This window comes from Tupaia chinensis, unplaced genomic scaffold (genome assembly GCF_000334495.1).
Source record: "Tupaia chinensis unplaced genomic scaffold, TupChi_1.0 Scaffold000546_1, whole genome shotgun sequence".
Taxonomy (NCBI): domain Eukaryota; kingdom Metazoa; phylum Chordata; class Mammalia; order Scandentia; family Tupaiidae; genus Tupaia; species Tupaia belangeri.
This window is the reverse complement of record NW_006160058.1, coordinates 80,290-93,791: the sequence shown is the minus strand read 5'-3', so window position 1 is coordinate 93,791 and position 13,502 is coordinate 80,290. Positions and strand designations below refer to the sequence as shown.

At 38.8% G+C, this 13,502-nt stretch overlaps 1 protein-coding gene and 1 long non-coding RNA gene across 2 annotated transcripts in view; one reads left to right on the top strand and one right to left on the bottom strand.

Annotated features, from left to right (window-relative positions):
• The window catches only part of LOC102471472 (cGMP-dependent protein kinase 1-like), a gene marked incomplete at its 5' end in the record, with an annotated part of 641,417 nt that overhangs the window by 551,902 nt on the left and 76,013 nt on the right, over positions 1–13,502 (bottom strand). The gene's annotated exons all lie outside the window — the stretch shown is intronic.
• On the top strand, positions 2,909–10,100 carry LOC102470487 (uncharacterized). Its single transcript, XR_001371050.1, has 3 exons — positions 2,909–3,157; positions 5,570–5,706; positions 9,941–10,100. It is a non-coding gene; the product is annotated as an uncharacterized LOC102470487 (long non-coding RNA).

Here is a 13,502-nt window from a genome sequence, read left to right as displayed (position 1 = left end):
TGGCCTGGTTTCTTCAGCTGCAGTGGCGGGGAGAGGCTGCTGCGGCCCACGTGCCATGCATGCGGCCCACGTGCCATGCATGTGTGGAGCACAAACTGTCTTGCCATTTTGCATTCTACCTGTCCAGTCCAACCTCCTGCCACAGGGGGAGCTGAGCTGTTCGGGAATACAAGAACCAAATTCCGGAACACAGATTTTAGAGGAATTCTCTGCCCACAACCACCCTTTTTTCTCCAGCAGTAAAAGGAGAAAAACCCCTCTGAAAACCTGAACCCCAAACTCCCACTGTGAATTCCACACTTCCACCCACAGGAAAGGAGGGAAACTGACTCAGAGCTGACTCTCACCATAAGGGAGTAAATGAGCACAGCTACTGAAACATACTCCAAAGTGGGAGAAGTGAGTATATCACCAGATAACTAAAAGTCAAAGCAGAGTTCCAAGTGAAAGGAGAAAACTGAGAAATACCTCTCCCCCAGAGAAATGTGACTCTTTACCATCAATGGGTAACACACAAGGGATCACAGAAACAGAATTCAGAATATTCACTGTAACGAAACTCAGTGAAAGGCAAGAGAAATCAGACAACCAAGTCCAAGAGATGAGACAATCCCTTCGTGACTTAAAGGAAGAAATCCATAAAGAGATAGATGCCCTGAAAAAGAATCAAACAGAACCTCTGAGATAGAGAATATGATGCAGGAAATGAAAACCTCCCTTAAAAGCATCAACAGAAGATTAGACCATCCAAAGAATGGTTGTTGAAGATAAAAATCTCTGATTTAGATTTAGTCCAAATAACCAGAAAGAATAAAAGAATAACCATGAAAAATCAGAACAACAGGGGCCAGCAGGTGGTGTAGTAGGTAAGGTGCTATACTCCCATGTGGTCAACTACAGTTCGAGTCCTGGACCCTGTGGCTTGAAACACATCAGGTGTGTGTGCATGCATGTCCAAAGAGCTGAGAGGAGAATGAAAGAGAAGGGATTGTGGTGTGGTCATCACCCTGGGCGTGATTTCTCACTTTTCCTCTTTCCGTCTCTGTGTTCAGCTAGCACACACACCCTATAGCAAATAGCTCTCTAAAAAGAATAAAAAGAATTGTATCTCACAGTAAAGAGCATCAATGACAATTCAATATATACTTCTGAAATAACCAATAGAGTGGCTTTCAAATGTTTACAACGTAATGTTATGTTAACAATAAAGGTGGTGAATATTTTTATATCCTTGATTACACACCATATGCATACTTTTAGAAATCACACTGCAACTATGAGTTACAATGATTACATATGAATCATAAATTATAATAAATATTTTTAAAAATAAATAAAAATGGTTAAAGTAGTCCCAAAAAAAGAAAAAAAAGGGGTTTATGGGCTGGCTCCATACCACAGCAGTTAAGTGCTTATGCATAATGAGCCGGATACCTCACGGCCAACTGTGGTTTGAATTCTGTTCCCAGCATCTTGGAAAACATGCCGGGCATGTGGATGCACATGCCTAAAATCCTGATGGGATGGAGAGATGGAGAAAAAGTGATGGTGGCACTACTTGATCGTAGCACGATCACACCCTGCTTGGGGTACATTCTCTTCCTCTCATGAGCGTTGTGACCTCTGGCAATAAAAACTAAAATAAAATTTTAAAAATAGGGACTTTGGTCTTTATCTAAATAAAGTAGATTGACAGTGTATGTCACACTCAAGTTTTGAAGGCATATTTCAAAATTACCCTTACCTCTGTCAAGAAAAACAAAATGTTTTCTGTGATAATTCATATTCAAATACAAGGCACATCAATCATTTAAATAAGCATTGACAAAAATCAGTTTACTGCTTCCTCTGCTTGTTGGTTGGCATGGTATTGATTTATAGGAGATTTGGGTACAATAAAGTGACCAATAGACCATTTAAACCAAGTGGAATATATTTTAAATCAAACATAGACATGCAATAATTCCTTCACTACTTACTAAAACTAAATAAAATGGCTTTTCATTCTTAGCTATTTGATCACATACTAATGACCACGACCTTACTGGAAGGGGTAAAACTGCCTTTATTGTTCACTTGATTACTCCTTGAATACTGACAAAGTGCAAAGTACCCTTTGCATTTAATAGACAATTAGTCCTGAAACTGAATTTGTAAGTGTATCGATTATATATTTAATTACTAGAAACATCTCTTTGTATACATACATTAATGAATAGACTAGCACAATTACAACTTCAACTGGCATTGGTAATTTCTTCCAATGTTATTTTTCTCAGTCTTATTCACAAGGAACGTTACAAATCTTCTGGGATTCACAAACGTGTGTGTATCTATATACATATATATGCATATATGTTCATTTATTTCTTCCACAAAAAGTGAGACTGAGAAGGACAGAGAGGCAGCACTCCTGACAGAGTCCTGATGCCAGGACCCACCCCAGCTTCAGATTCTAGCCTTCTTCCATCTCCTTTCTTTGCCCTGAGCTTGATCTCCTCAGCATGAATTTTACCCAGCATTGAGATTTAGGGACAAAGATCTGAATTTGAATCACAGTTTTCCTTTCCTTTCCAGTCATGACTTACTGCTCATTTCTCAATTCCCTCATTTGTGAAGTAAGAGGGGTGAGCGAGATAATATTGACAGGTGTTTTTGTTTGTTTGTTTTGTTTTTTTTTAAGCTTTCCATTCTAAGGCAAGGCAAATTTTCGAAGATTGGTCTTCAGCAATACTATAAAGGTCTTTCACCCACAGCTGGAAGTTATCCTGGTAACAAACTGAAGAGATCCAATTAAAGAGGAATTAAAAGTTTTCAGCCTTTCTTTAGAGATGTATAAATACATTTGGCTCCAGAATGTATAATAAATGATTTTTATAAAATATTAATTTTGTTAAAGGCAGTGGTATGCTGGTAAATGTTTAATAACTGTTGTGTTTTTTTTTTTTTTTAAAAGCTTGTCATGTTTGCTGATCTCTATGGCATAAATACTCCCATTGTGGCAGTTTTCAAGCTGACAACACCACGCCACTGAACATGGACCGTGAAGTTGAGCTGAGATCATGCGTAGAATTGATGAGCTGGTACTAACCTGCTCCAGATACAGCATCACTAGACATAATCAAGACTTGAGGATCAGGGACCTTCCTAGTTCCAGGTATTTTGATCTTTCTGGACTACTTCCTTAACTACCCAAAGGGGGAAAGCAGCCCTCTATTTTTTGTGGATATAATATTTCAAACATGTATGACTACAGCTCATAAATATAATTACATGCTGATACTTCCAAAAGTTAAATTGCTTGCCAAATACAAATTAAAGCCATTATGGCTTTTATTAAAAGGAAAAAATCTATATTCTACAAATGCATTTAAAAGTAACTTTCAACACACTAAAGTTACCAATTATCTAATTTTTTTTCCTACTGTAAGAAATAGAAATCCATTCAAGTTAAACTCAAGTATATCTCCCCACCCCACCCCCCAAAAAAAGAAATGAACCATTTCTGTAACATTTGAGAGCTTAAAGGCAGTATGGATTAGAGGATCATCTTATTTCTTCTGACCTTTCAGGTTTTCATTTCTGGCTCTTTCCAGCCTTCTCTTTCTATGTTTATAATCAGATCATTGATAATAAGTAGATTCCTTTCTCCCAGTTCTTCTGCTCATTAAGTGTTCACGGTTTCTATGACTCCTCGTTCAAACTTGAGAATGAGAGAGAGAACGATAAATGGAAGAAGATGGGGAAGGGAGAGGGGGCAAGGAGAAGAAAGCAAGAGACTGATTTAGGTGTTTGCTCAGTCAATAGATTCAATTAATTTGAGAAGTTGTATACATCTGTCCCAAACAGCTATGGCTAGGGCCACGCTTCCCATCAGTCACAGATCTTTGGTAATCATAACCACCACAGAAATGACATACTAGATCCTTTTAGTGAACCGTGAAAGTCAAAATCATTACTGTTTAACCCCAAACTGGATGTTCCTTCTGTGAGGCTGTTAGTGTTCAACTGAGAGGAAGATGTCAATAATAGGAAATCCAGAGAACATTTAATTAGCACCAGCTTTGCCTGGTGATGACCATTTCATGACTCATGGAACTGAGGCATAATCACTATTTTTTTTTTTGCATAATCACTATTTTAAAAACTCATTTTGATATTAAGATATCAATAAAATAGAGTAAAGTCACCTGGAAACCTTATCAGTACTAGGCTCTGAAGGTAATCAACTGTGAGTGCCATGGTTTAGCGAGGTCAGATGACACAGATTAAACAGACGAGAACATCCTATATGAACATTCATGCTGAGTCACGGAATGGGAAACTGCTGATTCACAAAGAGCATCACCTGAAATAAGAGGATCCTTACACTCATGTCTTATTAGTCAGATACCACCAGCTGAAACAACAGCCACCCATAATGTTGAGATAAACTGGGGCAACACAGCTGTCCAACAGTGAGAACAGCTTCCTAAGCTCCTGCTAGAGTTAGCAGCCCTCACTAAGAGAGTTAACAGATGGATCAAGAAACAAACCAGAAAGAAATTGTCAAGTAAGCCATACTCTGCTAATTAGTGAACAAAACTGAGATTTACTGGTTTCTGAAAAAGTGCATTCTATCTAGCATACTGGATCTAGCAGAAATTGCATGTCTTGACTGTCATTTTAAAAGACTGCCTTCCTATAGTTCAAAAAAATGTCATAATTCACAGGGGTTAAATATAAAGAACTTTGGCAAGTGGCAATGCTCTGGTATTCATATATATAGGGATTGTGGTTTGGTCATCCCTCCTGGGGGGATGACTTCTCACTTTCCCTCTTACTATCTGTCTCACTGTCACTGATGAGTGCACTTGCCCTATGCAAAAACCTAAAAAAACTACATATGTGTGTGTATATATATATATATATATATATATATATGCACACACACACAACACACACAATACATATATATTATTTTTGATATAGAGTTTAAAAATGATAGGTGAATTTAAAATTGGTGAAGAGCACTATTTTAAATTTGAAATATTATTTCTTGTAATACATGAGATTTGATGAAATAGACAATTCTATATCCACAGCTTTGATTCTGTGTACTAGGAAACTTCAGAAAGTTTATTGAAAATAGAATTAAAATATGAGTTTCTTTTGGCGCAAAAAATTTTGAAATCTTTGTGTAGTTTTTTTCACAATATGTATTTGTTCATGAACTTATTGAAGACCCCTCATTACAGTGCTTTATTTTGTTACTGAACAAAGTTACTTAGTGCCATGAAAATATTGTTACTGTGATTACGTCAAAGAGTTATCAAAATTTCTTTAAACTTGTGACTTTCGCAGACTTGCTACATGCCTTCATCTGAAGGGATAAGAGGGGAGGGGGATAGGGAAGAAAACCATCATGGGCTATATATTAAGAACATTTAAAGACAGCAGCTCAATGGTGGTTTGATTTTTATACTGAAGAATAAAACTGAAAACCATTATAGAGAGATACTATTTTGTGCTATTAACCTATGGTTTTTTTCCTCTCAGTATTTACGATTTCTTCTCACCCCAATTCCAGCAGAAAATTGGCTTTGTGTTTACTGACTCAACAGAGGGATCCGTCAGGGCAGAAAATAGAAATTCACTGCAATTCACTCTGGCTTTGTGTTTCCAAACCTCAGGCCCTTGAGAAAATTTAGAGCACTTAAAGAACGGGTAAGAGAAACAGGATCAGGAGAACAAATATCTTGGATAAAACACATGGGGAGAAGAGTTTCAATCAGATCAAAAGATATTCCCTTGGGAGGGTGAAGAGGTATATGTAAGAAGGGAATATTGGTGTTCAGTGGGCTGGGTTCGCTTCCTGGCAGCCCTGCTAGGGATGCAAAATGCCCATGTGGTGTATCCGGGACCCACACAAACATCAGTGAAAGATTTCATGTCCCCAGTATGGAATATGAACAACAAAGAGCTACCGGTGACCACATGGTGGTCATCTCAGTTACAAATTCTGTGTGTAAAGGGTTACAATACGAAGTGTAGATAATGGGAGAAAGCTAAAGACTGAGAATGGGATGTGGGAGAGTCTGGCAGGATAGGTGCCTGAAACAAAATCTAAAGTCGGAAAACAGAAAATTAAGGAAATTCTATTTGTTGCCCACTCAAGTTGTGGAATACTATTTGTATCTGTTTTACAATATATGCATCTCCTTCATGAAAGGCAGTTTAAGTGATAGTTCTTCCCTCAATAATTTCTAAAGATTTGTCAGAGGGCACATGTGTGAGAGAGAGAGAAAGCACCCTCCCGTAGGGGATTGTCATGCCACAATCCCTTCACATCCATTTCTCCCTTCAGGATTTTGGGTGGGCGTATGCAAAATACATGCATGTGCACACACACACACACACACACACACACACACATACAAACACACACTCAGCATGTTTCTTAAGCTGCTGGGTCTTGGACTTGAACCACTCAGTCAGTGATATGGGATCCAGTTGCCTTAACCACCACCACATCAGCAGGCTTCTTCCTTTAATAATTTTAAAATAACGGATCAACGACATGCTTATAAACAGCAACATCGTTTAGACACCAGCAAAGTTGTAAACATCGGTTAAAACTAATACTTAGTGGTAGACTGTTTTTTTTTTTTTTCTTTTTTTCCTTGCCAGAGGGAAAATGTGCCCACCAGAGAAGAGGGGAGGGGAGGGGAGAGAGTGAGAGAGCACCCCCAGGGGGATGGTCACACTGCAGTCCTTTCACCTCCATTTCTTCATCTTGTCAGGATATGGGGCATATGCACTCATGGGCTCAGTGTGTTTTTCAAGCTGCCAGGACTGGGATTTGAACCCTGCATCAGTTATGTGGGATCCAGTTCTTTTATGTACAGCACTCAACTGCTGCATTTTGCGGCCAGTCCTGTAGTAAATCTTATGATATGTACATTATTTGAAAGATCAATACATTTTATAAAGTAATTAAAAATATGTATCAGGGTAACATCAAGCTTAACAGTGTTCTTATGCAAAATAGTTAAATATTAAGATTGCTAAGGATGCATGAAAAATTACCATCAGTATTATGAAGAAGAAGTAATAAAAATTAAGTAGTGTAATCTAAATAGTCAGTAACCAATTATCTCCACCCTACTGAATAAAAGAAAGCAAGCATGGGAAAGACAAGCATAATTACAATTAATTAAATCAATAAAGACTTTCTGATTCATGCTGTCATCATACTGGAGATATAAAGTGGCAACCCACACTACAAAAGTCACCCTTCACATTTCAACAGAGCTTTATAGAGTGTTTTCACATAGAAGATCTGTTTTAATCTTCACATTAATAATTTGATGACTATATATGACAGCTATATAAACAAATAACTGATCTAATTTCAGTAGTGATACATACTATGAAGACAAATAACGGAAGACTAGGGGATCAAGAATGTGTGTACTGGCCAGCAGGGGGCATGGTGGTTAAGGCGCTGGACTCTCACACGGCTGACCTTGGTTCAAGTCCCAGACCTGGTGGCTTGTTTTCTCAGCTTTCTGTAAGTCTGTTGGTCCCTCCCTCTCTTTGTCTCTCTCTGGTATGTGTGCCCTATAGCACGTTTAGAAAAATAATAATGATAAATAAAATTAAGTGGTTATTTTTTAAAAGCATGTGTGTTCATGTATATGAGGTGGTTGCTATTGGATTGAGGGTAGTCAGGAAAAGAAAGATGTGGCGTTTGCACATAGAACTGGGCACCAGGCAGAGGCATGGCAAAAGAGTGTCAGAAAGGAGACTACAAGTGTATGTATATGACCCGGGATTCCAAAGAAGGTGAGTCTGAGTAGAAAGAAGTTAGCAAGCGAGTGGTAGGCAATGTGATTGAGAATCGCCAGGAAAACATAATATAGGTTAAATTCACAAGTTTGTATTTTAATTTGAGTGTGCTCATGAGTCACTGAAGAGCTTCAAGCAATGGGCAAGATCTGAATTTTTTTTTTAGAGTTTTTTTTTTTTTTTTTTTCTCCCTACAGGGCACATGCGCTGCCAAAAAGACAGAGAGACAGAGAGACAGAAAGCAACCCCCAGGGAGGATGGCTACGCTGCAATCCTTTCTCCGTTTTCCTCTCAGGATCTTGGGCACACATGCACACGCACCCGGTGTGAGTTTAAGCCACTGGTCTAGGACTCGAACCGTGGTTGATTACATGGGAGTCTAGTGACATAGCCATTACGCCAGCTGCTGGTCTCCTCACTAACTTTTTGAAGCCCTTTTATATAGATGAGAGAGAATGTGGCTTGAGTGGGGGAGTAGCCGTGGAGCTGGTTAACTGTAGTTGGATTGGGCACACCCGTTGATGCTCAGGTCAGCAGGACTTGCTGGTGTACTGGACATGGGAGGTGAGAAAACAAGTGGAGTCGAGATGGTGGTGCTATCTATTGAGATAGAGATTTGGAGGTTAGAGAAAAACTACAAGTCCTCTTTAGCTAGTGCTCAGGGAGCTAGTATCCTGACTTCTGCATATTCATTCCAGTGCATTGGAAACACTTCCAGAACTGGTATTGATGTTAATACAGTAGGTATGGCCTGTTTAGAGAACCTCCTTCAATTCATTTGCTCTGGTGACCAGATATGTGGAACTATTGTTACAAAACTTCTAACTGTTGTCTGAAATCCCCTTTAGCCAATGTATTGACTTCTGATTTACTTGCTATGGGTTAAGGATCCTCCACTGGAGCTGTCCTCAGCATGTTTAAGGCAGTTAAGTCACATGGGTTTAATTAGCTCTCTGCAAGAGCTATGCTCCCAGGGAAGGAGAGCCCTGCCTGTTTAAACTTTTAAGTCCTTCACTCACAAAGAGAAACTTGGGATTCATTTCTGAATTTGACTTTTTTGTGTGCCTTATGGAATGTAAGTTAGAAAAACTGTGAAGAGAAATCTAACATTCCACTTAAGCCAAGTGATTTTCCTTCAAAAGAAGGGAGCCGACAAGTTTTAGAATATGTCCTGCCAACTTTTCTTTAAAATAATTCTTCCTTTAGGGAAAAAAAAATCTGTTTGATCAATTTTTCCCAAGCTCTCATCTTTAGCCTACTACCCCACATCTAGCCAGACTCACCCATTACTTAATGTTTTCTTACAATCCACTCACTTTTTAATATTCAAATGCCATTTGAAGCAGAACTTTTATGGAACTCCCACAAATGGCAGCTCAGGATCGCTTGTTAGGAGAGGAGGCAAGGACACAGTAAATACAATTGTGGCTCACGGTTGTGGTGGCCTTTTCCTGTTTGAGTGATGTGAGCCTAAAAAGGCTCTGTCTCTGATTGATTTTGAAAGCTTTCCCCTGCTGGCATTTGCTCCTGTGAGCCGAGTGTCATTTGAAATTCAATGACAGGAAAGATTTCAAAGCTAGGCAGGCTACAAACTACCATGGAGTAGGCTTCCTAACTCCCACCTGCAAACTGCAAATGGTCAGCACACCACATATGGGAAACACACAACATCAGAAACTCTTCAAGTCAGGGACCTGGAGAAGGAGTTAAATTCATGGCATGATCACTTTAAAGATGAATTTCAGTATTGGCTCTCTCTACATTTACTTACCCAGAGAGGTATTTGCCTGGAGTTGTTTGAAATAGAGACTTAAAGACCTCTTTCAAACAGAAATAACTCCTCATGGGCAGAGGGAACAAAAGGCTTTGTATAACCCTACTGCTATCTTTTCTAGGATCTAAAGTACAATTCCCCAGAACTTTGGCACCAATATTTTGTCAAGAAACCTTGAAATCTCTAGGCATTTAAATCTCCCCACAATGTTAGAATACTTATCAATTCAGGATGATTTCCTGAATGAGTAAGGTCAAATATTACATTTCACTCTATGCATTTTAACAAATTTGTATTCAGTAAACCTTGCAAACATCCTTTTTTCTTTTTTACCAGAAACAGACTTCAGCTTTGGTTCCACGGTACAGTAGTGAAGGGCTGTACGGAAAGAGCTGAATCCCACATGACTGACCACAATGCAAATTCAAGCCCAACAGCTTAAAAAACATGCCAGCTCACGCACGTTCAGGGTTCAGGATCCTGATAGGAAGGAAGAATGGAGGAAAGGGGATTGCGGTGTGATCAGACCTCACGAGGGTGAGAGAACTTTCTCTCTTTCTGTCTCTGGCTTGCACACATGCCCTCTGGCATTAAATAAAATAAATAAAGATGTAGACTTTAACCTTGGCTAACACTGTTCATTCCTACCCGTATTCAAATTCACCCATATTCAAATTCACTTCAGCTCAATTCCACTGTGCATTCTCATTGACTTCTTATCACGCTTGCAGCACCCAATCTCTGGAGAGATCATGTGACAATCTGATTATCTGGTATAATTTTCACCTGTTTATGCTTTATTATCTCAAGTCTAATATGGCTACATAGGATCAATTTTATGTCTGCTTAATTTATTCCCGTTTGTTAAACATTTAGATTGTTTTATACAATCATTCCTCAGCTATGATGTGATAAAATCATGTTTCATCTCCATTTGCCGCGGCAAAGGTGGAACACAGCACTGGAGAATAGAGAAATATGCTGGAATATGGGGACTAAATACACACAGAAGTTTCTCATAATAAAGAGCACCTAAAGATGCTACATCAAATTTTATATATATGTGTGTGTGTGTGTGTATATATATATATGTATATATATATGTGTGTGTGTGTGCATATACATATTTAAATTAATTTCATTTTCTGTAATTTTGTTATAGGGTACGTATACTTGACAGAGAGAAAGAGGAACAGAAAGTGAGAAAGCACCCCCTGGGGTGGTTATGCAATCTCTTCTCTAGCATTCTCCTCTTGGGATGTTGAGCACACATGCTGGTGCACACAGCATGTTTTTCAAGTCACTAAGTTAGGGACTTGAACAGCACAGTTGGCCATGTGGGATCCAGCTACTTTAACTATCATGCCACTGTTATCCCTAAATAATATTTTCTTAGAAAGCGTAGTTGAGCTGTAGGAGAGAAAGAAAAACATTTGAAGACCATAAATGGGGAGGAGGCAAGAGGAGCCCCTAGCGCTGGTGTTGTTACTGACATTACAGCTAAATACGATGAAAATCTTCTCAGAAATATATATATTTTTCTTTTTTTTGGAGAGGTTTTTGCTGTAAGGCGCGTGTGATCGCCAGACACAGAGAGAGAGGGAGACAGAAAGCGAGAAATCACCCCCTTGGGGTGATGGCCACACCACAATCCTTTCTCCTCCATTCTCCTCTTGGGGGGATCTTGGGCACACACACACACGTACCTGGCGTGAGTTTTAAGCCACCTGGTCCAGGACTTGAACCGAGGTCAACTCCATGAGAGTTCAGCGACATAGCCATTATGCTAACTGCTGGTCCCGCTCAAAAAGATTTAAAAAGGCGAACTATTGTACATAGTATAAAGGATGCATGCCTGTAATAAGACTAAAAGATATTGGCATTTGAATTTTGTATGATTTTCACATCACAAAATCTTTTTATTTGCTTAATCATTTTATGCATGTACAAACTATTCAGAGCTCATGTGCCATGCAGACAGCAGTGTATGGGAGTCGTCTCATTGAACGTATTTTCTGACCTCAGACTTAAGTCCTTAGTTTCATCTGTCATTTTAGTATCTGTTTTTCTTTTGTAAAGACGTATTTATTCAACTTCATTCATCATTATTATTTTTTTTTAAATTTGCTATAGGACATATGCACAAGAAAGGGGGTGTTGGGAAGGGGGAAAGAAAAATAAAAGGGGAGCAGGGAGAGGGAGTGAGAGAAAGCTACCAGGTCCAGGACTTGAACTGCAGTCTACCACATGGGAGTCCAGTGCCCTAACCACCACACCATATGGTGGCCCCATTGTGTCTGCACTTTTGTCCCATGTATGCACTCTCACAAATCTGGATTGCTTATATACACTTGCAAAAGCTAAGTCTAAACTGGATACAAGATATGAAGGAAGTATTTTTATGATGCTCAATATGCTAGCCCTGTGTTTTCTCTCAACAGGTTGCTATTTAAACTCCTCTTTGCCATGATGGGTACAAATCCTCACTGAGTAATAGTTCAGCAAAACTGAGCCGACCTGCAAAAATCACTGACACAGGCTTGTACAACTTTCATCATGGCCTCACAGGGGTTGAGGAAAGGGAAGTCACTGTCTTGACAAGTGAGATGTTTCCCAAGCAAGCAAAGGGTCTCTCAGCAGAATGTCAGCTGTGTGCAGATTTTTTTTTTTTGGGGGGGGGTTGTTACCATGAGATTGAAAAACTGAATTGCACCCTCCGATGACTAATAGTACTATTTTTAAGAACTCTAAAGTAACTACCAGGTGAAAAGAAATCACATGACTTTGTGACCATGGACTATCTGGCACTATGTCATTCATAGAAATCCTAATACCATAGGGTTTCTGAAGAAAACTGTTGAAAACTTCACAACAAAGGCAATATTTTGAACACTCAAATGTATCAGTGACAAATAGGATTATTTCCAATAAGACTGTCAGGGCACATGCAATTTATTCTTTTCCTCATTTTTAATGAAGTAAATAATAATTCAAGGGCAGTCAGACCTGAAGAGCACTAAAAATTTCTTTCAAAGTAAGTGACTTGGATAAGAACGCATCACCTTAGAAACAGCACATTTCAAAATTGTCTGTGATTGAAAGTAACATAATATTATAATAAAGTATGCTATTTTTTCACTGTACTTAAATTGCCTAAAGATGGGGCAGAGGGAAATGACTTCAATCAAAGTGAAATCTCAGCCTTGAATTGATTCACAATAAATTTGGTTTTATCATTTTCACCTAATTTCTACACTCTTTCATTCATATACACACTCCTCATTATACATGAAACTTCATTCAGGAAGAGAGTATTTGAATGTGATGAAAGAGTTAAAGAGAGTAGAAAATGCTGCACAAATGATCTACTTGGGAGAATTACGCTGAGTTATTCCTATCTCATTACTCGGAGTCCACAACGAAGGCAGAAAATCAATTTCATTACCGAGCAATGCTGTCAATCACAGCCCATTACACCATTTAACATTAGAGTTACATTTGCCCTGCTATTTTATGATTGGTCTATATAATGGCTTTAAAATTTTATTTGAGAAAAGGAAAAGGAAATACTTTCAATTTGGAAAAAAATGTTGAACATGAAACATGATCACATTCTACATAGGGTTCATTGCCATATTAATATTTCCCAAAATGTCATAGAATAAAAATGATGTGAAATTAGACAATTTCCTTGGACCAGTTTGGGGCTTAAGGTCACTGGATCCCACATGGCCAACCATATGGCCAATTCTGCGGTTCTAGTCAGTGGCTTGAGAAACATGCCAGGCGTGTGTGTGTGCATATGTGCCCAAAAATCCTGAAAGGAGGGAGAGAGGAGGGAGAAGGGATTGTGGCAATGACCAGGCCCCATGAAGGTGCTTTCTCATTTCACATCTCT